Source organism: Suncus etruscus (assembly GCF_024139225.1).
Source record: "Suncus etruscus isolate mSunEtr1 chromosome X unlocalized genomic scaffold, mSunEtr1.pri.cur SUPER_X_unloc_7, whole genome shotgun sequence".
NCBI classification, from domain to species: Eukaryota; Metazoa; Chordata; class Mammalia; order Eulipotyphla; family Soricidae; genus Suncus; species Suncus etruscus.
Window position 1 is genome coordinate 137258 of NW_026060327.1, and position 11097 is coordinate 148354.

The following is an 11097-nucleotide window of genomic DNA, read 5'->3' on the forward strand; positions in this document are numbered from 1 at the left end:
TTTCTCTGTGATGATGTTCTTGACCATTGATTCTTCCTGAACATTTTCTTCTTGGGTCTCTGGGACTCCAATGATTCTAAAGTTGTTTCTGTTGAGCTTATCAAAGACTTCTGTTTTCATCTGCTCATATTCTTTGAGTAAATTTTCCATTGTCTGATCCTTTGATTTAAGGCTTTTTTCCAATCTCTTCTGCTGTGTAATGTTGCTATGCATCTCGTCTTCTAAAGCACTAACTCTATCCTCAGCTTTTAACCTGTTGGAAAGCTCATCCATTGTGTTCTTCAATTCGTCTACTGAGTTTTTCAGACCTGTTATCTGACCTGATATTTCAGTTTGGAGTTTTCTGATTTCTATCTTCATATTCTCTTGATTTTTATTAGTGTTCTGATTTATGCTTTCTTTGATTTCTGTTAGCAACCTCCATATTTCTTCTCTAAACTCCATTTCTGAAAGACTGCTTAGGTAGTTGGTCATTGTTGGGTCATCAGAGTTTCCATCTTCATTCTCTATGGTTGAAGTTGGTCTGCGTAGTCTCCCCATTGTCACACTCACACTGTGGGTTTTTCTACGTATTATGGTGGTACTCATTGACTAGGTGGAGTGCGCTCACCTCAGCCGAGGCAAGCCCTCAAGGGATGAATGACAGAGAAGATCAGAGTTCCCAGGTTGATGCAAGCCCGGGGAAGCCCCCAAATGTCTGCCAAGCTAAAAAGTCTCTTATTCACAACTCCAGCAGCAAAGACACACCTCAGCCGAGGCACGCCTTGAAGGGATTAATGCCGGAGATGATCAAAGTTCCCAGGTTGATGCAGGCTGGAGAAGGTCCCAAAATGTCTGCCGAGCCTAGGGGGCACAGCAGCCAGCCCTATCTGCAACTCTGGCCCCCAAACACTCACCTCAACCGAGGCAAGCCGTCAGGGGATGAATGACAGAGAAGATCAGAGTTCCCAGGTTGATGCAAGCCCGGGGAAGCCCCCAAATGTCTGCCAAGCTCAGCCGAGGCAAACCGTCAGGGGATGAATGGCAGAGAAGATCAGAGTTCCCAGGTTGATGCAAGCCCGGGGATGCCCCCAAATGTTTGCCAAGCTAAAAAGTCTCTTATTCACAACTCCAGCAGCAAAGACACACCTCCTTCAAACTTTTTAAACTGGGGGCCGAATTACGGTCCCTTAGAGAGCTCGAGGGCAGACTATATGAGCTACTAATTCCTATTCACACTGCACATATCTTATATAAATAAAATGAAAACCATTTATAAATACACAGATCATGCACCAGTATTTCAATGGGAACTGTGGGCCTGCTTTTGGCTAATGAGATGGTCAATGTCCGGTTCCATATTTGTCACTGCCAGCCATAACAATTGATGCAAGTGGGCGGGCATCAGGTAATATTGATCTGGTTGGAGATTGCAGATGTTTCATTCTTGAAAAAGTCTGTTCACAGGCGTAAGTGCTACCAAACATGGTTACCATTTTGAGTGCATGGTTCCTGGTATTTGGATATGTCTTAGAGGGGAGAGATGCATAGAAATTCAAAAGGTTACTTGACTTAAATGCGTCTTTTAGAGAGTCACAATTCTGCAGTTCAGCCAGTTCCATTTGGTAAATTGTAAAGACATTTTCAATCTCAAAAGAAAATGGGTTACGAAAAAGCTGTATGTTCTGTTCATGGAGATGAAGCTCATTGAACCTAAATTGAAACTCCTTTTGCAACAATTCTTGTGAAGCCAGACATGTTTCCTTTGGGAATGTGACCAATGGTTTGTCCACTGACAGGTTTTGAGTTGTTGGGAGATGACTGAAGTTTTCCTCCTGTACTTGTTGGATGAGAGGGCCTAATTTTACTTCAAATGCTTTCACATGCGATGCCATATCACAGATGAGCTTCCCCTTGCCTTGAAGTTGCAGACTGAAACAGTTGAGTAGCTCTGTTATATCTATCAGAAAGGCAAGGTGCCATTTCCATTCTGCATCATTGAGCTGTGGTACTTCTTGGTTTTTTGAAAGTAGAAAAGCTGTAATCTGCGGAAGTAAGTCACAGAAACATGAGTCCCACTTCAGTGATTTGCAACACAGCGCTTGTTGCTGGATGAGGCAGTATATGGCAATTGGATGAGGATGGTGTAATGTGAGCAATTACTCCTCTCTTAGACCCCACCATGCTAGGAGCACCATCAGTTGTTACACTGACTAGTTTAACCCAGTCCAGCTCCAAACCATTCACAGTTTGGCAAACCTTTTCTGTACTTTGCAGTACAGCAAGCTCTTCTGTGACTTCAAAATACTCATTTGTCCCACGCATATAAATGAGAAGTTGGACAAAATCACAAACATCATTGCTTTCGTCGAGTGCCAAGGAAAAATAGCAAAGTTTCTTTGCAGAGTTTTGCAAATGGTGCAGCAAATTTTCTCCCATATCTTCAATCCTTCGTGTCATTGTAACTCCTGAAAGGCTCACTGTACTGAATAAATTAGCCTTCTCTGTACACATCTCTTTGGCAACAGAAATAAGGCATTCTTTAACCAATTTTCCCTCCACAAATGGTTTGCCATTGCGCGCTATTAGCTTGGCAACTTGAAAACTTGCCCACAGTGAGGAAGTATTTAACTGCTTCTGCTTCACAAAAGTATTTTGCTGAGTCATCAGTGTATGTTTCAGTTGTAATATTTTATCTTTTCTCACTTCTCCAACCAAACAATCATATTTATCTTTATATTGAGTTTGATAGTGGCGTCGCAAATTGTATTCTTTGAACACAGCAACTATATTCTGGCATATCAGACACACAGCTTTTTGTTTGTACCGCATTAAAAAAGTAATCGTATGTCCACTGTTCCTTGAATATCCTACACTCACCGTCAATTTTTCTTTTTCTTGACATCGTTGTTTCCTAGGGATTCCAAACTGATATTAGTGAAATACAAATATGTGTGTAGGAACACAGTGTAGGAACCTCCATTAGTCCCTGATGTGAACACTTACCCCTTGCAGGCTTTTCTAAGCAGACCAGCTCAGTCCCTGATAGTTCAGTTATATCTCCCTATGTAATGCCCAGATTGATGTATTTGGATTCAGCATGTGAACACTGAAAAGGCATTGCAAAATGCATATAAAATTTTCAATGTAACCCCTTTAAAATGCTTCAGCATCGAACCCCTAATTTTCCACATGGGCAATTCAGCACCGAACCCCTAACCTCCCAACCACCGCCCACCCCCTAACTTTGATTTCAGCACTGAACGCCTCACCACCCACAAAGGGGAATTTTCATATGAGTCACCCACAGCCCAATCGGGCAGAACCCCCCATCTGACAAAAATTTATTTCTATGGCACTTTTGACTGACCTTTGGCAGTGGAGGGAGTGCAGGAAAACTTCACTGACAAGCAGGCACAGCACACAGACACCACGTTGCCTAGGGGTAGAGCAGGCGCCTTTTTACATCATATAGTCACTCACATGTGGTACTCCTCGCCAGGCGGTATCTGGCGCCCTCCAGTGATGTCATCAGCAAGCGCCAGGCACAAGGGCACATCAGTGTCCCTCTCAACACCACCCTCACACCAACCCTCCCAGAACACAACATGCCGTGGGCGGAGGTGGTTGACGTCATCCCTGAGAAACTGTGACAGTGAGTTTATATGCTGGCAGGTATCTTGGCAACCAAACAAAGCTCACTGCTGGCAGGCTGGATCAGACTCCTCCGCATGTGGCCCGCGGGCCATAGTTTGAAGACCCCTGCTCTATGACATGCAATTGCCTAGTCCCATGGCATTTATGTCCAGATAGTGGACATAAACATTAGACTACAATAGCAAGAATAATGGAAAATAGAAAATGCATAGATTGGTATATTTGTCAAGATATCATAATGATCAGTGTATTTGGAGTCTGATATAGCATAGCAATGTAACATGAAACTAGGGCAAACCGGTGCCGGGAAGGTGGCGCTAGAGGTAAGGTGTCTGCCTTACAAGCGCTAGCCAAGGAACGGACCGCGGTTCGATCCCCCGGCGTCCCATATGGTCCCCCCAAGCCAGGGGCGATTTCTGAGCACGTAGCCAGGAGTAACCCCTGAGCGTCAAACGGGTGTGGCCCAAAAACAAAAAAAAAAAAAAAGAAACTAGGGCAAACCAACATAACTCTCCAAGAAGTACTGTAAACAAAAAGATCTAAAGAGTTGTTATAGCGCCAGAGATATGGCAGAGCCATAGACCTTTGCCTTGCATGCTGCCAACACCAGTTGGAGTATGGTTCGATACCCAGCATCCCATATTGTCTCCTCAGCCTTTGAGGAACAATTTCTGAGTGCAGAGCCAGGAGTCAATCCTGATGGCCGCCAAATGTGACCCAAAATAAAAACGAGTTGTTATAGACATATTAAGATTCAGACCCTAACGTATTCTTAGAGCAATGCTTCTCAATTATTTTCTGCCACGCCCCCTTAGGGAGTAGAAAACATTTCTGCACTCCCCTCTTGCGACTGTAAATAGATATACAGAAACATAAACACGGGGCTTAGCTTATTATGATAGTGTTTGCCAAGGTTAAACACACTCCCCTTTAAGGAGCCTCTCGCCCTCCCCAGGAGGTGCACCCCACTATTTGAGAAGCACTTAGAGGGATCACTGTAGTTGGAGTTCACAGCTTCAAATGCATTCTGCACCTATTTCTATGGGTAAAGCAGAAGAACTTTATTAGAGACCTCTATAAAGAAAAGCTACTTGAAAGTCTGTTCAGTCTAAACAGCTGTATCCAGGCTGCAGGTCCCTTCAATGTACAAATGAATAGGAAAACTTTAGTGTTTCTCCTCTTGTTCAATTGCTTCTCACTATATTCTGGAGCTAATGGTATTTGAGAAAACTGCAGTTTAGACCAGGAGTCCTCAAACATTTTAAACGGGAGTTCACTGTCCCAGTAGAGGGCCAGGCTATAGTTAAACCAAAATTATGAACAAATCCTATGCACACTGCATATATCTTATTTTGAAGTGAAGAAACAAAATGGGAACAAAGACAGTATGTGGCCTGTGGACCATAGTTTGAGAACCACTGGTTTAGTCCATGTTTCTTAGTGCACATATTCTAAATACCACAACTAACGATGTTGGGGCCAGAGAGATTGTAAGGAGGTAGGGCATTTGCCTTGCATGCAGAAGGATGATGGTTCGAATCCCGGCATCCCATATGGTCCCCCAGGCTTGCCAGGAGTGATTTATGAGCGTAGAGCGATTCCTGAGCTCTGCTGGGTGTGACCCCCAAAATACCAAAAAACAAAAAATAATAAATGATGTCATTTAGTATTTATCCTTCTTCTGGCTTACTTCACTATATATACCTTCTAATTCCATCCTATTGCTGCAACTTGTATGACAGAATCATTCCACACAGCTCTGTAGTATTCCATTGTATATATGGACACATCTTCATGACCCACTCGGCTGTTTAGACATCTAAGTAGATTCCAAATCTTCGCTATTATATTGTGTGCTACAATGAGTAGCAGTATACATACATACTTTTGAGTGAATGTCTTTTATTCTGGGTATAAATTTCCAAAAGAGGGATTTCTGAGTCCTAGAGCAGTTTAGTTTTGAGTTTAGTGGGAACTCTCCGTACTGTTTTTCATATGGGCTGCATCTGGCAGTGTTCACACCAGCAGAGATGAGAGTTCCTTTCGCACCACATCCCTGAGAGCAGAGACTTTTCACAGAACGTTTAATGTGTGCCGTCCTCACAAGTGTAACATTTCATTGTTGTCTAGATTGGGATTTCCCCAAAGATAAGTAATGATAAATAATTTTCCATGAGTCTGTTATCATCTCTGGTTTTCCTCATAGAAATAACTGTTCATTTTCTCTAATAACTTTTTGATGGTGTCTTTACTTTGTGGAGTAAATTTTTGTGAGTACTTTGTATATCATCGATATCAGACCTTTTTCTGTTGTGTTCAGTGCAAAACTTTCTCCCATTTAGTTAGCTCTTCTAGTTTTAATGCATGTTCTTTTGGCATAGAGAAATTTTCCCATTCAGTTAGCTCTCTTCTCGTTTTAATGCATGTTCTTTTAGCATAGAGAAACTTTTTAGTTTGAAGTTTCATTTATTCGTTATGATACTATAGCTCTTGCTATTAGCATCCATCCCATCATGAAAAATCTTTGAGGTCTAAGTCTTGGATTGTTCTGCCTATGTTTTCCTCAGTGAACTTTATGGATTCTGGTATAAACTCAAAGTCTTTAATCCACTTTGATTTGATTTCTGTGAAAGGTGTGAGACATGAATCAATTTCTGAATTTTACACATGTTTATCCAGGTTTTCTTACACCTTTTGTTGTAGTGAATGTCTTTGCTCCATTTCAAAGTTTGGCTCCTCAGTCAAAGATTAGTTTATTATATACTTGGGGATTTGTCACTAGATATTCTATTCTGACCTATTGGGCTAAAAATCTGTCTTTTTTCCAAAACCATATTTTGATCACTATGGCTTTGTAGTAAAGCTACAAATTATTGATTTGACGCCTCCCAGTTTCTTGTTTTTCAATATTGATTTGGCTGTGCTAGCCATTTTATGGTTCCACATGGATTTTATATGAATACTGTCTGGGGACTGGAGAGATAGCACAATGGAATTTGTCTTGCAAGCAGCCGACCCAGGACCTAACGTGGTTGGTTTGAATCCTGGCATCCCAGATGGTCCCCTTTGCCTGCCAAGAGCTAGGCTATTTGCCTGCCAAGAGCTAGGAATAACCCGTGAGTACCACCAGTTGTGATCCAAAAACAAAACAAAACAAAAAAGAATGCTGTCTAAATTTGAATAGGGATTGCATTGAAACTGTAAATAGTATAAATAGTAGTTTAAAGTAAGATAGTTATTTTTGAGAATATTGATTCTGGGGTGTTCTTCCATTTCCTTTTTTTTCTTTTTTCTTTTTGGTTTTTCGATTATACCCTGCAGTGCTCAGGGGTTACTCCTGGCTCTACGCTCAGAAATCTCTCCCAGCAGGCTCGGGGTTGCTGAGATTAGAAGCACTGACATTATGCATGCAAGGCAAATGCCCAACTGCTGTGCTATCTCTCCGGCCCCCATTTCTTTTTTTCTTGTGGAATTTCTTTGTGAATTGTTTTGAGGTTTTAAACATATCGATCTGTCACCTCTCTTGGCAGGTTAATTCCTATGTACTTGATAGTTTTGGACATTATTTTCTTTTTTTTTTTTTTTTTTTTTTTGGTTTTTGGGCCACACCCGGTGACGCTCAGGGGTTACTGCTGGCTATGCGCTCAGAAGTTGCTCCTGGCTTGGGGGACCATATGGGACGCCGGGGGATCGAACCGCGGTCCGTCTCCTAGGCTAGCGCAGGTAAGGCAGGCACCTTACCTCCAGCGCCACCGCCCGGCCCCTGGACATTGTTTTCAATGAAATAGACTCTTTGAACTCTTTCTTCTGAGTTATTTGTAAAAAGGAAAGTCACTGTCTTTTGCGTATCGATTTGTAGCAGTCACTTTGCTGTATTGGTTTATTGTTTCTATGAGCTTTTGTGTGAACTCTGTAGTGTCTTCAATGTATATCATGTTTTCTGCAAATAGAGATATTTGACTTCCTCTTTTTCAATTTGAATTCCCTTAATTTTCTTCTCATCTTGTCTGACACCAATTGGTAGGACTCGAATACTATGTTTAAGAAGAGTGCAGACTGTGGACATACTTTCTTACTGTTTGACCTTAGTGGAAAAGGTTTTAGTTTTTTGCCATTAAGAATAATGCTGGCTGAAAGATTTTTATAGATAGCTTTAATTATCTTGATTAAGATTCTTTCCACGCCTGTTTTGCTGAGGGTTTTTTCCTTCGATGAGTGTTAGATTATATCGAATGCCTTTTCTACTTTGATACATATGGTCATGTTGTTTCTATTCTTTGAATAATGTGGAGTATGATTTGGATTGATTATATCCTGAACCATCCATGCATCCCTGGGATGAAACACTCTTGGACACCACGAATTATCTTTTTGCTTTTGTTTTTGTTTTTTCACCACATCTGGTGATGCTCAGTTTACTCCTGGCTCTGTTGGGTGGGAAAAAAATAAGCTCTCATGATGTCTTGGATTTCTTGGGGTTCTATTCTAATCTCTCCTCTTTCATTTCTACTCCTCCTCTTTCATTTCTACTCCATTTTCTTTGAGTATTTTCCCATTTATTCTTGTGAGTCTGCCAGAAGTTTGTCTATCTTATTTATTGTTTGTTAAAAGCCCTTCTCCTGGTCTTACCAATATTTCACTTTTTTTAATCTGTATTGTTGATTTCTGCTCTGTTTTTGTTTTTGTTTAGTTTGTTTTTTTTTGAGTACACTGGGTGACACTCAGGGGTTATTTGTCCTTTGCACTCAGAAATTCTCCTGGCAGGCTCAGGGGACCAGATGGGGTGCCAGGGATTGGACCCAGGTGCATTCAGGTTTGCAGCAGTGAGGCAAATTTCCTATCACTGTGCCCCTACTCAGGGTTTTTTAAATTTCTTTTTTTCAGCTTGTGTTTGATTGCTTTGCTCTGGATCTTCAGATAACTCCTTTCCCCGAAACTAAGACAGTGTCTTTTTTCAATTTTTTTTCCAAAAGTTAGCTAGGTCTTATTTTCAGGAGACGTCTTATTTTTTTCATGAAGAATACAGTAGACATACACTGTTCAACGAAAATAAAGGGACTTGAGGGCGATCTGGCTGCGACATATGTCTCCCTATTGATCACCAGGGTTGATTTGGCTGATCTGACTGACTAGGTGGTGGTCTCCTTCCTCTCTCACCACTTCATATGCATCCCTCCTGATGCTGCGTGCTCTCTCAAAGAGGATGTTCTTCCCTGAATAGAGACAAATTGTTCTTTGGCCGAGGGTATAGGAGTAGCTGCACTCCCCTGCTAGAACCTCCAAACAAGCTCTCAAGTTCCATTTGTAGAAGAACGTAGGGTTGTCAAGCTTCCAAGACTCCAGACACATCCAAATGAGGCGCTTCAGGTGGCAATCTGCCTGCCTTTAAAAAAAGAAAAGAAAGAAAATGTATTACCTATATATGGTACAGTGTCCTGACTCTCCATTACGTCACTGGTTGCAAGAGGCCAGGCAGGGCGGCCCTAGCAACTGGTTTATGGTAAATTAATTTTCACTCCCAGACAGAGAGCCTATGGGTGCTTATTTTGGGGGATGCCTTATATTTCAGCCAGGACGAAACCTATAGTAGGTCTTATGTTTAGAGAATGTTTTATTTTCGTGAAACATTGTATATAACGTATCCCATTAGGTTCTAGATATTGGCTTTTTTCTTGCCTATTGTAGGCCTGTATTTTTATGACTTACACACTAATTACTGCTTTTGTTGTGTCTCACATATTTTGGCATTTTTTTCTTTATTATCATTTGTTTCAAGGAATCTCTATTTCTTTATTTCCTGTTTGGTCCATCTGATGTTGATGAGCATGTTGTTTAGTCTCCAGGTGTTAGATTTTTCTCCATATTTTCTTCTACAGTCAATCTTGAATTCTGTGGAATTATAGTCTGACAGTGTGTTTGGTATAATTCTTAATTTGTGAGTTTATGTAAGTTAGACTTGTCTTAAATGTAGGGAAGGTTTCATATGCACTTGAGAAGAATGTGTATTCAGATTTTTGTGAATGAAAGGCCATGAATAGCTCCATTAGTCCTAGTTTTACTAGTGTCTAATGAAGTCTTGCATTTTTGCTAGTGTTTCAAGTAAAGGATCTGTTTATTGGCAATAATGGCATACAGAAATCTCCCATTATGTCATGTTTCCATTCCTATGTTTCTCTAGGTTTTTGAGCAAAAAGCCTTATGTGTATTGCTGGCTCTATGTTTGATGCATAAAAGTTGATCAAAGTTAGTACTTCTTGGTCTGCTGCTTCTCTGATCACTACTTTGTCCATCGTGGTCATAAATCCTTTCTTGAGGTTGCATGCAATTTGGTCGGATAGAAATATAGCTGTCCCATCTTATGTTTGTTTTTAGTAGCTTGTATAATTTTTTACATACTTTTCCTTTGAGCCTGTGTCTGTCCTGAAATTTTGGTTTTTGGGCCACACCCATTGACTCTCGAGGGTTACTCCTGGCTACACCCTTACAAATCACTCCTGGCCAGAACCTATCCTGGGACCAAAAAAATAAAACTAAAAAATAAAACAACTCTAGTCTAGGCTTTGGCCTACGACCTGTAGAGCAACCAAGGTCTCTATTTCCAAAAGCCTGACTGAGACCACTACAACTGATCATAACTTCTGGAGACATAATGAAAGACTCTATCCTAGGCTTTGCCCTAGGATTGGTACAAAAACCAAGACCACCAACTACAAAAGACTGATTAAAATAACACTGATGAAACACAACTTCTAGAACCATAAAGAAAGACTCCACCCTAGGCTCCATCCTATGACCTGTGCAAATACCAAGATCTCTAGTTACATAGGCCTGATTTTATATCCACAACTGAGTGGAAAGTTCCTAGATATCACAAAAGACCTAGGGGAGAGAATAAGAGCATGTGCAGAGCCTTTGGTTATTCCCATTACAGTATATTTTAAGGGTAGAGAAACCCTGTATCTCTTAGGCCAAGGGAACTCCCTTACATTGGGTTTTTTTTTTTTTGGTTTCTTTTTGGGTCACACCTGATAGTGCTCAGATATTACTCATGGATCCAGGAAGTGCTCAGTTGTTACTCCTGGCTCTAGGCTCAAAAATTGCCAATGGCAGGTATTAAATATATCCACAGACAGCAAAAAAAAAGTGGGGAACTCCGTTCCTAATCTCAATATTTATTTTACCTATGCAAAAAAAATCACAAATTGTTTTTGTTACTGCTGTTGATGGTTTTTGTTTTGTTGTTTGTTTTGAGCTTTGTCTGGTTTTTATCTTGGGACCATAGTTATTGTTTGGCTGTTGTCTTTATTGCTGTGGTGCTTTTTGGGTTGGTTTTTCTGTTTGTTTTGTTTTGTTTTTGTTTTTTGTCTTTTTATATATAATTTTTATTTTGATCATAGTGGCTTACATTTTGTTGACAATAATATTTTAGGTACATATTTACATAAAATCGGGGGATTTCCA